Source organism: Lepeophtheirus salmonis, chromosome Z (genome assembly GCF_016086655.4).
Source record: "Lepeophtheirus salmonis chromosome Z, UVic_Lsal_1.4, whole genome shotgun sequence".
Taxonomy (NCBI): domain Eukaryota; kingdom Metazoa; phylum Arthropoda; class Copepoda; order Siphonostomatoida; family Caligidae; genus Lepeophtheirus; species Lepeophtheirus salmonis.
Window position 1 is genome coordinate 6,088,098 of NC_092584.1, and position 14,094 is coordinate 6,102,191.

The following is a 14,094-nucleotide window of genomic DNA, read 5'->3' on the forward strand; positions in this document are numbered from 1 at the left end:
TCAGATAATTTATTATTGTATTTAATCTTAAGGTTTCACTCCTCCCAACAAATTAATGTTAATTTATTCTTATTTAGAATCATGAAACTAAACTTAGAGTTATGTTCCTTCTCTGATATCTTCAATGGTGGAGTCGCAGTTGGGAGAGCAAGGGATATAAGGGAATGTCAAGGTGCTTACAACAGCTTTGAACCTTCAGAATAGCCAAAACTAACAAAAAAAATGTTGTGCTTTTTTCTGAAGGGCACGAGGCTCTGAGAGAAAAAAATAAGGGCATGTTTGGAATTAAGGGATTAAACTCGGTTAAGTTAAGCATATGCTGTTCTAGTGCATAAAAAAGTAAGATTTTTTGTAAAGGGTAATTAACACTTTATCTTTTCAAAATGAATTAACATGAATATAACTCATAATTACATTGTATTACAGCATGAATAATCATAGAATAATAGGCAGTGTGTCTCTTTGACAAAGTGTCTGTGTACGTTTGAAAAGGGCTGGATTTCTCATAACAAAGCACTAATTTTTCATCAATATACTTTTGCAAATTTTGTTACCTAGAGACAATAAAGTTTATCCATGTCCTCTGCTGTGCAAGTTGTGCCCCTCCTTAACAATGTGTTGGTGAAAACAGAGACACTTAGAATTATACGAGATGTGTTCTAAAATTAAGATTACTTTTTTAATTTGGCGGGCAACGTACATTTGATATGCTCAATTTTTAACTTTTTTTTTATGCTAGTACACTCACCGCCAAGATGTATTTACAGTTTCAACTATCTAATACATTTAGTTTGTTTCTGAGAGGCATAAAGGTTCGATGTATTGTACGTGGTCCCTGATTTTTGAAATTGAAAATCATGGATCAAAGAATTTGCATCAAATTTTATCTAAAACATGAAATTAATTGCTCCAAAACACTTGAAATGTTGGGAAGGGTATACAGTGAAACTGATCTGAGAAAAAAAAATGTCGTCAAGTGTTACAAACTCTTCCAAGATGGTTGGGAAGAATCTAATGAAGAGCCTCGCTTATGAAGGTTTTCATCACTTTTTTTTTTTTTGTGCTCTTACCAAATGGTCGTACGGCCAATAAAGAGTATTATATTGAAGTTATGCGCCGCTTGCAGAAGCAATACCAAGAATACGTCCGGAGTTGTGGGAATACAATTCATGGATTTTGGGCCACGATAATGCCACTCCTTACTCATCTTTGCTCGTGAGAGATTTTTTGGCCAAACCCAATACTACAATCCTACCTCAGCCACCATATTCACCGGATTTGGCTCCTTCTGACTTTTTCTTTCTCCCAAAACTGAAGAGACCTTTTAAAGAATGGAGATTTGCAACAGTCGAGGAGATAAATTCTGTATTGCTGGAAAATCTCAAGGCTATACCGAAAAGAGCGTTGAGGATTGGAAAAAGCGTTGGTATCTATCAATTTAGGTGTAACTCTTACCAAATATTAAGTTGATTTGTAAATATGTGCACAACTCAATACAAAAGGTTGAGGAAAAATAATTTCGTATTTCCCGCCCTTTTTTAATTAAGTTTATCTTGTTCATTATTGGTCAAATCACTAAGTACATCTTGTTCATTATTGGTCAAATCAATAAGTATATCTTGTCCATTAATGGTCATATTGAATCATACGATAAGGTGAACAAGTGGTATTTGACTTCATGAATGTTGTTTTAAATACATTTAGTTCTCATGAGTATACATTAGAATACCTTTACTCTATAGACAATCATATTCATGACTAAAAGTCCACCGGTTCGCCTGAAACCCAACACCTATTAGCCTGATGCATTTTTAGTAAAAAAAAAACCCAATATTTTGGCGAGGAGTAGAAATGTAACTAATTCGGGCTCACTTTTGAGAAAACACTTTCTAGCTTGTTTTTATGCTGCCGCGCTACATTTTTAAAATAACCATATTTACAAAGAAACTAAAACCTTTACAAATTGATTGGAGTTATTTATGTACCCTTTGAAAGTGTTATATTGTATTGGATCGATCCCAATCCTTTCAATTAATTAAAACTTAATGGGGCGTGACTCTGTGATTTCTTCAATTTAAAGCCTCACAAATCAATCAGTGTCAAGTTATTTTTCGAAGGAACAATAAGATGCCCTTCTTTGTATAAGTAAATTAACAATGCATTGCAGTTATTTAAAAATATTATTGCTAATGAAAATGTATATCGAGGGATGGAGCACACTCTTTTGAATCCCCTGCACAAGTCAAAAGGAGAAATGGTTCCCCTACAGTATGGCGACCTCTTCATTAGTTATTCACCAATCAGTTGATGAAAGATATCAAAAATTACTCTGTCTATTGCTTGGAGAAAGAAACCTATTTTCATTTATTTTAAGAATCTCTGAAAGTAAGCCACGTCGTAACCTGACTGTTGTTCTCTTGTAAGTTTCATTTCAAACCTCGATCTCGAAGATGGATTGTCTGGTGATACCATCCCTTCCTAAAAAAATAAAATTCAAAAATCCAACTAATGACATTTTTTTATCAGCTGCAAGCAACCCTGAGAGGAAGGAAATAAACACAAATTCCAATCCCAAATAGAAAATAGAATAGCTATGGAACCAAACAAACTCCTAAATTTTATGAGAACGCTGAACATTTATTAGGGACTTCCACTCTAAAAGAACTATCTCCTTAACTAGGACCAGATGTTCTAATACATTTGAACTCTAGGATTTTCTTGTGGGCATGTTCTATTTAAAGAACATTATTTGACAACAATTGGACAAGACATCGACCAAACCTCAAAATTTCATTTATCGATAAAAAAAATAGTTTTAGTAAAAATAGTACCCCTTGATACAGTTTATTGACGGTCAACTCCATTTTACCTGCGTTTGGAAGTATTAAAATCCCAGTTTTCCATCGAACTATGATGAATATTTGATACTTGAGAAGTATCTTCTCTAAATATTATATTGAAAAAACTCGAACTCCCACACAACAACCACGTTATAAATAGGCCCTTTGTCGTTATGGGATTCCCCTTCATGAATCAGAAGGAAAAGAGGTTTCGGTACCGAGAAGGAACGTCATCCCTTATTGTGAATAAATCGAAGAATAAAATCGCTGGAGGAAAAACTGTGATTGTTCTGTAAAAACGAGAGGGAAAATTCAGAACATCTAAACATCTATTATGCTATTTCAAATACATTACTCAAGTAATTAATGTATTGATGCAGGATGCGTACAGGATTGAGCAAAAAAAAATTCGATTGACTGGGAGCCCCAAAGCAAAAGCCAATGATGGATGATCATCTCTAAGGTGCTCTATATTATGTATGACGCAAAGTTTCCGGATCAGCTATACCTTAAGGTTTGGTAGAGCTAATGAAGATAACCATAAGATTTTTTGTGTGTTTTCGACGGGAAAGGAGCGATTGTCTACTCTAAGTCTAACAAGGTTCTACATGTATAACTCCATGCCATTACTCCGCCTTACTCTTAGTCTTTCACACACTAGGGATTACCTTTGGAAACTAAAAAAAAATTTTAATACTTGTCTAAGGCTATATTTTTCACAGCTCTACTTATGCACTTCTTCCATAATTACATGAGTATGAATATTTAATTCAGAAAGTGGATGATGATTTTGGGATTCATATTAATACAACTAAGGTTGGCAATACTGTAATTCAGAATAGACATGATGAAAATAATGTTGTGATGTTCAGCTGTCTGCTTTCTGATGATTTTTGCTCGTTTAATAAAAACAATTATTTGATAAGAAATAATAATCTTAAAATTATAATGTATATTTTTTACTATTATATGATGTTAAAATCAAAATGGTTCACTTTTCAAATATCTTTAAATTGTCAATGGGGCCACATTTTTCTGTGGATTTACTTGAAAATTGTCTTGAATTCAATCACAGCCTAGATTCAAGCTTTTAAGTCACATCAGTGCTCACTCAGCAATTTAGCGACCTGTCTACAACACTGCAATAAGATTGAGATTGCAATTCAATTAATCCCTGCTTGGGACGGCAGTCATATTTGTGAGCTCCCGATTTGAAATTTCCATGTTGATGTGTAAAAAAATCAGCGTCACGGAGCAACACCGTTCCTCCTCGGTAAATTATATTCCTTGATATTTGTATAATGTTGAGGAGTCACTCATTCGATGTATCAGCATCAATGACAACCCGGATCCGAGCCTGGAAGGAGGAGCAGGCGTTGACAAGGTAGTTGGTTGGCATGTTGGTAATGGTCTATTTTATTAAGGCAATCAGAGGGCCCTTGATGACATGAGATGTTAAATATGTTTTAGATTCAACATAGTCTCAGACAAAGTTATCCATTGGATTAAGATCCAAACTGTTGGGGCCCATATTTCCTTCCAAATGAAGTCATAGCAATGCTCACTCAGACACTTCGGCCACCTGTCTGTGAGATGACAAGGCCCTAAGTCTTGTTGCTAGACCCAAGGGATTTTTTTTGATTTGAAATCTCCATTTTGTTGTAGACAAAAATCATCATCACAGCAATACACTGTCCACCCTTTTTAAATTAGCCCTAGTTTCTATCTGGGGCTGTCTGGTTAGGTTGCGTGAATATAATTTACAATAATATTCGTACGAAAAGAATAAATACATAATTATTCAAAGTAAGAAAATACTGATTAATTAATTTGAATATGAAGCATCTATTAACTTGTTTTAATTCCCTTAGATATAAATTATGTAATTATATACACTCATAAGTAACTAAAAATTTTCGTCGGAGTATTATTGTAATATATATTAACGCAACCTAACCAGCTCATTATATTTAAATTTTTTTAATAAATATTATAAGCTTAATTGACCATTAATCAATCAAAATCAACTTTTTTGTAAGGCATTTAAAAAAAAATTGAAATATAAGGACTATTCTATAAGTTCAGCTATGATATAAAGCATTTGAAAAAAAAATAAAGAAGATATTAAAACTTAAGTAAGCTCCTTAATTTTACTCCATTTTTTGGTGGTTATATACACTTTTTATTCCATTTAATCAAGATAACGAAATAAATAATTCATTTTTGAAATGCGGAAATGTTTTTATAAATTTATTATTTACTTTCATTTTCATTTATATCAATTTTCATGTCAAACTAAGGGACTGAATCTTAGGTATACCATAAAAATTTGCTTCTAAAAAAAGATTTTAAAGGCCATACTTTCATTAATTGAAAGTTTTAGTTGCCATATTCGTGTTCAACGGTTTAAATAACATTAAGGAATGTGGGTTTCAGACTGCAGGCGTTCCAAGACCTTCATTTTGTTGCATATTGTTATTTGTAACAAGAGCAAATGATGATTACACAAAATTGATCAAGAAATATTTTAATTGAAAAATAAATATCAAAATTATAAACTCCCTGTTGAGTCAATTAAGAAGGGGTGTCTGCAGGGGATGGGCTAGAGGTGATGAGCCCACCCTAACAAAAAAAAAAAAAGTAATTATTTTTACTAGAAATAAATTTATTTTATAAAAATTTAAACTTTTCAATTTTTTCTCAAAACAAAAAAAATTTCATTTAAATATCTATAAAACTTTTCTCTAAAAAATTTTTTTCTCCATAAAAAAAAAGTTCAACAAATTTAATTTATGAAATATATTTCATCCCAATTAATTTTTTTGTAACCGACTGGGGGTTTTTGGTTTTTTTTCCCAAAACTTAAATTTTTGAAATTTTTTTTTGAAAAGGTTTAGATTTTTGAATTTTTTTTCAAAATTTTAATATTTGCAAATTTATTTGAAATTTTTCCCTGATAAATGTTATTTTTGAAATTTTTTTTGGTAATCGAACCTAAACTTTTGAATATTTTTCTAAAATCTTTTCTTTTTATAACATTACCTAGTTTTATTGAACAAGAAAAAAATATTTTAGTTTATACATAATATTCTAGTTCTTAGAACGATACTCGCCCGTAAAAAAACCTATTAATTAAACGATTGTCACTGATGAATCACCATCGCTTCCGTTGGTGTTTTTGATTTTTTTTTTTAGTTATTAAAAAGATAGATATTGTTTGTTTCCATTTTTTACATACAATGTTAATATATTGATGATATTTCTATTTATAGATAGTATTTACTTATAAAGCCGGTACCTTGGAAGAAGAGGAAATGATATGTCACTTCGTATTGTTCTTTTTTGTTACCTTGTAATAGTTAATATTTATTTGATGAGGTAAACTATAACTAATAACTTGTAGGTACGACAAAAGATATGACAAAAAAAAATGAATTTTTTAATTTATTTTTCAAAAAATTTAACTTTTTTTAAAAAGCTATGGGTTTTACCTTATTTAAAAAAAAAAATTAATTTTGCAAATTTTATAACTTTTAATATTTTATATATTTGATTTATAACTAAACAAAATTTATGAGTCATCCCCCCGGGAAATTTTTTTTTACTTGTTACTAGAAATTTTAATTTTTCATATTTATTTTCCAAAAATTTAAACTTTCCTAATTTTTCCAAAAGATTTAATTTTATTTGGAAACCCATAAACAATGATGCAGAATTTCAAAAAATTAAAAAATTTTTGATATTTTTTTCAAAGCAAATAATTTTCTGTGAAAAACTGTGGATTTAGAAAAAATTTTCCTACAAAGTTTAATAATTCAAATTTTTCTACGAAAAATGTAATATTTGAAATTTAAGTCTTCGAGAATTGCTTTAGATTTTTAATTTTTTTCCTATAATTTAGTTTTTGAAATTTAATTTTGAATTTAAATTTATTTCTACAAATTTTTTTTTTTTAAAAAGGTATAGATTTTTGATTTTTTTTTTTAAATTTAACTCTTAATAATTAATTTGAAATTTTTCTCAAAAAATAGAATAATTGAATTTAAATTTTGTAACCGGCTGTGGACTTTAGAATTTTTTCCAGAAATTTTAATAGTTATATATTTTTGCATAATTTTTAAAAAAGTTTAATTTTGTATAAAAATTTCAAAAAATATCCAAAAACCAGACCCTACTATCCATCTTTATAAAAATTTTTATGAAAAAAATAGATTTATAACATATTTTTAATTATTTTTCTGTTTTGACTAGGCTTGATTTCATATGTAATGTTTTTCTTTTAAAAGAATGCTTGGAATGATATCCCAACTGCGTATCTTCAAAAACTAAGAGCAAGTATCTCAAAAGTCTGTAAAACAGTCATAGCGTCAAAGGGAGAACTTTTTGATGGAGCTAAGATTTAACAAAATTGGTTTAATTTTTTTTACAAATAAATGCTTATACCTATATTGAACCTTAATTTTTATTTATTTTAATAGCCTAATTATTGTGTAACCTGATGATAAAGTTATAGATAGTTAAAGAAATAAATGAAATTCTATTTTTTTCCAAACTTGTTCTTCCCAGGTACCTTCATCTTCGTGCTAAGAAGGGAACACCTACCCTTTCAGTAGGACTTGAAGCCAAGGTCGTCCTTGATAGCCCTGGCACTGATTGATCTCCTCTGAGGATGAGTAGCCATTGAGATGCAATGATTTGCTTTGATGGACCTCTTGAACCAAGCAAGGAAGAAGTCATTCGTGTGATTGGCTTTGTGTGAACCACATGAGGAATGGAAAAGCCCATGATCCGTCTTCATCCCCTTACAGACCTCATAGACGGTTCTCCTGACATATTTTGTTACTTTTATGATATTGCCTAAGCATCGTTGCTGGCTTCAAACAATACTCCCATGAATTTATATTTGTCTTATTTCTGCTTCATTGTAAAACTGAGCAGATACAGTATATTAACCTAAGTTGTTGGCTATGGCGAGTACTTGTATGTGAAGTTAGAGTTTATGAAGATAAACTCACTAGACGAAAAAAAATCAATTAGTAAATTGTCTGGTTACTTCAGCATACGCCTGTATGGTATGTGGTCAGAAACCCCCTTTCATAGAACAATATATCATCCATGGGTTTGCCTGGAAATTACTAATTATTTTTTCTAGAGTGGTTTAAATATGCATTTGCATCCGAAAAATAGGCATAAAATTTAATTTGATTTTAAGGGCCTCCTAGTATTACTTAGACATTGCTGATCAACAGCCATGTAACTCCTGTTTATTTCCTTCATAGCCACATATAGCTTAACTTAATGAGCAGGATTTGAAAATTACTAATTAAATATCAAAGTGGGAGATTTGACCAATTAATGATTGGTCGTCGATTAATCAAAGTATCCCTATTTTCAACTCAATATCAAAGTAATAAAATAAAATAACAATTAGAGATTCATTTTTTGGAGTAAAGAAAAGGATCGGAGTCGTAACTTTTTTGTAGGAGAATCAAATTAACCTTTTATTAAAGTACACGATATTACTTGTCAGGGTCAAATCTTGGAATGGTATTTATTGTTTTTTTCTATAAACAATGGAAAATAATATATATATATATATATGTTTGTATTGTACTAAATAGTAGAGTGACATTTTGAAAAATTTATTGAAAATGAAAGAAAAGACGCTGTACAAAATATGTCCTTCAAATCAATTCACTTTTTCTATTAAGGTACAATTTATTGGTTATAAGAGTTTGAAGTCGCTATAAACGAAAAATACATTAACTAAAGAGATATGGCGAAAATTGAGTTATTGTGAATCACATATCAGCTAAGCATGAATTCAGAGAGTTATAGAAAAATTGACCCGTTTTGGAGAAGAATAGTTTAGCTGTTCTATTAACCTTCAGTTATTAAATATACATTTAGGCCGTGGTTAATAAACTGGGTAAAAATAAACCCCATTATAATAGTTATTTAATTATAGGTATGATAAAGAGTTGACAAATTATAATAATTACGTCAATTAAATTTAGTATCATTTTTTCAACTATTTCAAGCATTTTTATCTCACATTTTTTTTTTTTTTAAATACTTTTATTTAGATAGCAAATAAAATAATAGTCGTATTAAAAAGTTATGAATTCTGAACCATGCATGGATTTTGTAGTTTGGAGTGTCTTGGAGAAGAATGTCTACCGCATCTCTCATCCCATTTTGGATTCACTTCAAATTGACATCATGAGTGACTGAGTGGTACGCCATACACACTCAAGAGCTGCCAATCTGTTGACCAGCGTGTTGATGCTTTTATTCCTTGTGAAGGACATCATATTGTAGATCTCATAAAACCGGACCTTTCAGAGATTTATAAAAAGTTTTTTGAACACCTGTACCAGGTGTGAAGAGGGCATTTACAGGTATAAGAAGACGGTTGGTCATCTTAGTTACAGCCGTTGCTAGGATTTTCCAACAGACATACTTTTTTTTTCAACTAAAATATGAAACTGTCTTTTTTTTTCAACTTCCTTCCGACGGCCATCTTACTTTTTGTGACTCAAATAATCCATGGCTTTCCCGTGCCGACGGTCCGGACCCTTGTAAAGTAACTTATATAATTGGTAAAAGTTGAACTTTATTTTAGAATAAACTTTCTCTTGGAAATCGGAATCCCTTTTTGATATGATTTGTGACACACTAATTCAGTAATTGATAAAACGATCAATGTATCCAGAAATCCTCGTTATAAGATTAATCAAAAAACTTTGTTGTTCCTACTACAAAATGATTATAAAAACTTTAATAAAATGAGTCTTTCTTTATTAATGTTGGGATTCGGTATGTAAATCCTGAACCGGTCTAAGACCGTTATAACTTTTGTTGGATCGAACTAATAGGCTCCTTTAAAGAAGTTTAGCCTTGATCCATCACATAGACTGTCTGGATTGGTTTCATTTTAAATTTGATCTAGACTTATTTTAAAGATGAATGTGTTGATGATGTTATCAGGTTTGTCGGTTGTGAACATTGGTTCAATGACGTCATATGAAGTTTTAAGTACAACTTGAGTAAAAGAGATAGGGAGAAAACTGTTCCATGGAATGAAATCGAAAAATTGGTCCACAAGTTTAAGAAAAATTAAGATACAAAGTGTATGTGTGTGGCGATATCCTAAAATCAAGCTAGGATTTTTTTACTCAATAATGCAACAGTCAGATAAAAAAATCCCTTGATATGTGTACCCTAGCTTTATATTAATTCAAAAAAGTGATAAAGTCCATAGGAGCCGCGGTTTTTAAGGTTAACTGAGCCCCATAAAAATCGGTTATTTGGTAACACTGATTAATAAAGTTACTGAGACGTTATGACGTGAAATTTTTTCCTAAAAAAGAGTGTATAAAAGTACTCATGTTGCGGGAATAACGAAAGAAAAAGGGATTAGCTGATTAAGAACAACCCTCACTAACTGAAATTGATTATATTGATGATATCCAAATTACTATAAATTCAAATACCGCGCAATCAAATTGACTGAACTTTTAAATAATATGTTCATGTAAAAATTGAAACAAATAGATCTATAATATTAATAACCTGTTGAACAGTTTCTCAGTGGTTTAATATTGTATTTGACTCATTAAAAAATCCTCTTTGGTTTTTCATTGAAGTAAACAAATTATATTGCGTTTTTATCTGTTTCAGCAAAAAAATCCCAGCTTACTTTTATGTTATCCCCACACATGTATTTTGTTGTTAGATATCAATTTTTCTGCTTTTCTCCTAACCCATGTTTTGAACGTTGATTGGCTGAGTTCTAATAAGCTCTGATAGCTAAGCTATGAAAAAAAAAAATCAAACAATTATTGAATACAAATTCTGAAGTTGGAGATAACTGGCAAACATCTGACGGATTCCGGCCCATTTTGTATGTTTATTTTTGAGGAAACGTTATGAGATACAATCAAGGCAATTATCTGTTAAAATAACTGCAGTTTCAACCAAATTGTCGTTGCCACTCAGTAGAGAAAAGTCTGTTAAAATTGTGGTGGACAACAGTAATATAAATTTCAGTAAAATTTTCAAAAATAATCATTTTATAGTGATGTTGTTCGGTATACTGGTACTATAGAGGTACCCGGATATTGACTCATTTCAAACGGTATTATACTTAATTATTATTAAGCCCGGTTCTTCCAGATATGTTTCCAGGGATTAGTTTTGAAAGTAGATCATCTCTTCTTGGAGCAACGGAGACCATTTGGACCTTAGCTATATGTCGATTCACTTGATTCCATTTTTTTAGAATGGCTGATGGAGGTGTCCAATGATCTTCCTATTAGCAGCACGTCTGTTAGTTGTCCACTGGCTCTCTCGAACACCGTTTGGCGGAGCCTTTGGGATGAAGAGTTCTTAGCCAACACGTAAAGAAAAATCCCATCAATTATAGTGTTCCAAGAAAGACTATCTAATGATTGAATGCAACGGAGTGGTGGAAGAGCTTTTAAATAAGATTATTGCATTGGGGGTATACACTGAGTATTATATTTATGAGTGATTACCAAATAAGATATGTAGATAATACCAAAATAATAAAACAACAGGTGAAGTAAAAAGTTTCTGAGGGTTTTTGCGCTTTATTTGACAATAAAATTAAGATTTTTAGGATTATCCTATTTAAATGGCTTCATACGGGTTTCTCGCTAATCTTCAGGGGGGTATCCTGCTTAAGTTTGCCGGCACGTCACCCTTTCTCTAAGTATCTCGAAATTAGAGACAGCGACAGAGGCTAGTTGGAATTTAATTCTTGCAACCTCTTCATAATATGGAAATAATTTGGATACGTCTAGTGAAGGAACACGATTTAAAAAAAGGAGAAAGATCTCGAATTTTTCCAGTTATTCGGATAATTAGCCCAATGATATCCATCAATTTCATCCAAGGAGAACATGAGATGTATCTGAAATATTATTCTCAAATTGGACTTGTTCGGAATACTTTACTTCCCCGAAAATAGAATAAGTGCTCACATGCCGCTCGAGGATTTTCATTATTTTATCGACATTTTTGACGTCAATATTACCAGAACGGAATCATTGGAAGCACTTCTTTGCAGTTGCATTCGGTACTGTATTTGATCCATTAACAGCACACATTTTTTTGTCAGCAATCTCTACCTATTCATTTTCATGTAGGAATACTGAACAATGTATGGAACTTTATCAACTTCATCAAACACATAACTCTAAATGATTATTTTTTTAAGTCTACGCTTAGTATTTTTGGTGCAATGAATTACCTTATGAAAGATATCTAGCGAAAAACGCTCAGAACAATTTACTTAAACTCATATATATTCAAGTAGACAGTATCACCTAAAGGTATATTGATTGCTCAAAACTAAACTCTACGTCATAGAAATAAAAGTAAATAAAACAATTGTGATAAATAACAACTACAGTGACATGACATCACTTTTCTTTTTAAAGGCGTGGCAATCAGGCGGTAAAAAGTAGTAGAAGTTCGTCATGGTTTCATTCATGAGGCGAAATTCTAAAGTTTTCTTGGAAATACAGTCACTCCCTAACATGCGATGGAGTAGTAAGGAGCAGGCTTTTGCTGTCAAAAATTATTATTACTAATATAAAGTTTGACAGAATATTTTATTAAATTTAACTAATTGCAATTTAGGTCATGAGTTTTTATTTGTGTGATTAATGAAAATCAGTTAATTTTTTCCATTTCTAATATACAAAAAACCATCTTTTCAATTCAATTTGATAATTTGAATTGAATTCAAAATCAAACATATGTATTGATAGTTAAGTTCATCATCTTTTAATAAAAAAATAATTTTCTCTTCAATCTCCCAATGAAATTTTTTTTACTGAGAAATAAAAAAATCACTTTCAGTCTATGGACAATGGGGTACCTCACTTATTTAATATGAGTTTTTTTAAATATCTTATTCATATCATACGTGTAGATATATATAAAGTATAAAAATAATAAAATATGAATGGCGTTGAGGAATTGTGTCATACTAACATGAATAAGCATTTTAGCAAAGTTATATAAAACTAAAATTTCAATTTTTACTGTCATTATGAAAGAAATATAAAACTTTTATGATTAATAAAACTTGTTCTATTGACTTGTGGAAAAAATAAACGGTATGTTGCTGCATTCTTTACAAAAAAAATATTGCGTCCATAACGTAACTCCTCAAATTTCTTACTTATAAGATTTTCCTTTATAAAAGAAACTTAGAATGAAAAATGTATTTTTCAATTTCAACAAATTTTTAAAATAATTCCAATCCAAATAACTTGAGAGATAAAGTGTAGACTCAGGCAAATAAGAGCATGTTTTTCTTTCTCATGTCTGATTGACTTCAATTTGTCAGTTGTCTTAAAATTACTTTTTGAAAGGTCTTGAAGACGTTCTATATAGTTAAAATAAAAATTAATTTAATTACTTATAAGACATCCTATAGGATAGTAGTTTAACCCATGGGCACTCTCTCTCTCTCTCTGAAAAATGTGTTAGGGAGCATTAAATAAATTAATCATAGAAAATGCCCTTCAAAGTTTTTTATGTATATAATTGTCAATGTAACTCTTACTTTTAAACTAAATAAATAACTACTTCCAGATCACCACTGATAAAAATGTAGGATCAAATCTACTAAAAGTCATTTTTTAGATACAGCTTATAAATTATCTTGTTGTACATAGGTAGTGATGAAAATCCGGTATATTTTTAGTTCGCCCGTTCATCGAGAATTGGTTGTAGGAATTATAGGTGTATCGAATATGCTACTAAATATTTTGATATAATAACTAAAAGTTATTGAAAAAAACAGTAGCGACAGAAAAAAATGAATTTTATTATACAACTCAATAAATCCATTGCTGAATAATGTATTTTTAATAATAAAGACTGGCCCACAAAACTTTTTCTTTTTGATATTGCTATAAAAAAAGACGGATGAATATTTTTCAATAATTTTTATTTTTATTTGAAAGCCTCAACATTCCAGTTAATAATGAAACACCACTTTATTCATATAGCCACCGTCGCTGGCCTTAAAGTAGTCCATTCTGTCGACCCAATTTTTCAATACATTTTCGATTGTGTGAGCTTCAATAGCTGCAATGGCGACTCCAATTTCGTGTTTCAATCGTCAATCGTCTCTGGATGGTTGGCTTAACATTTATCCTTGATGGTTCCCCACAAAAAATAGCCCAACGAAGTCAAATCGCAGCATCGAGGT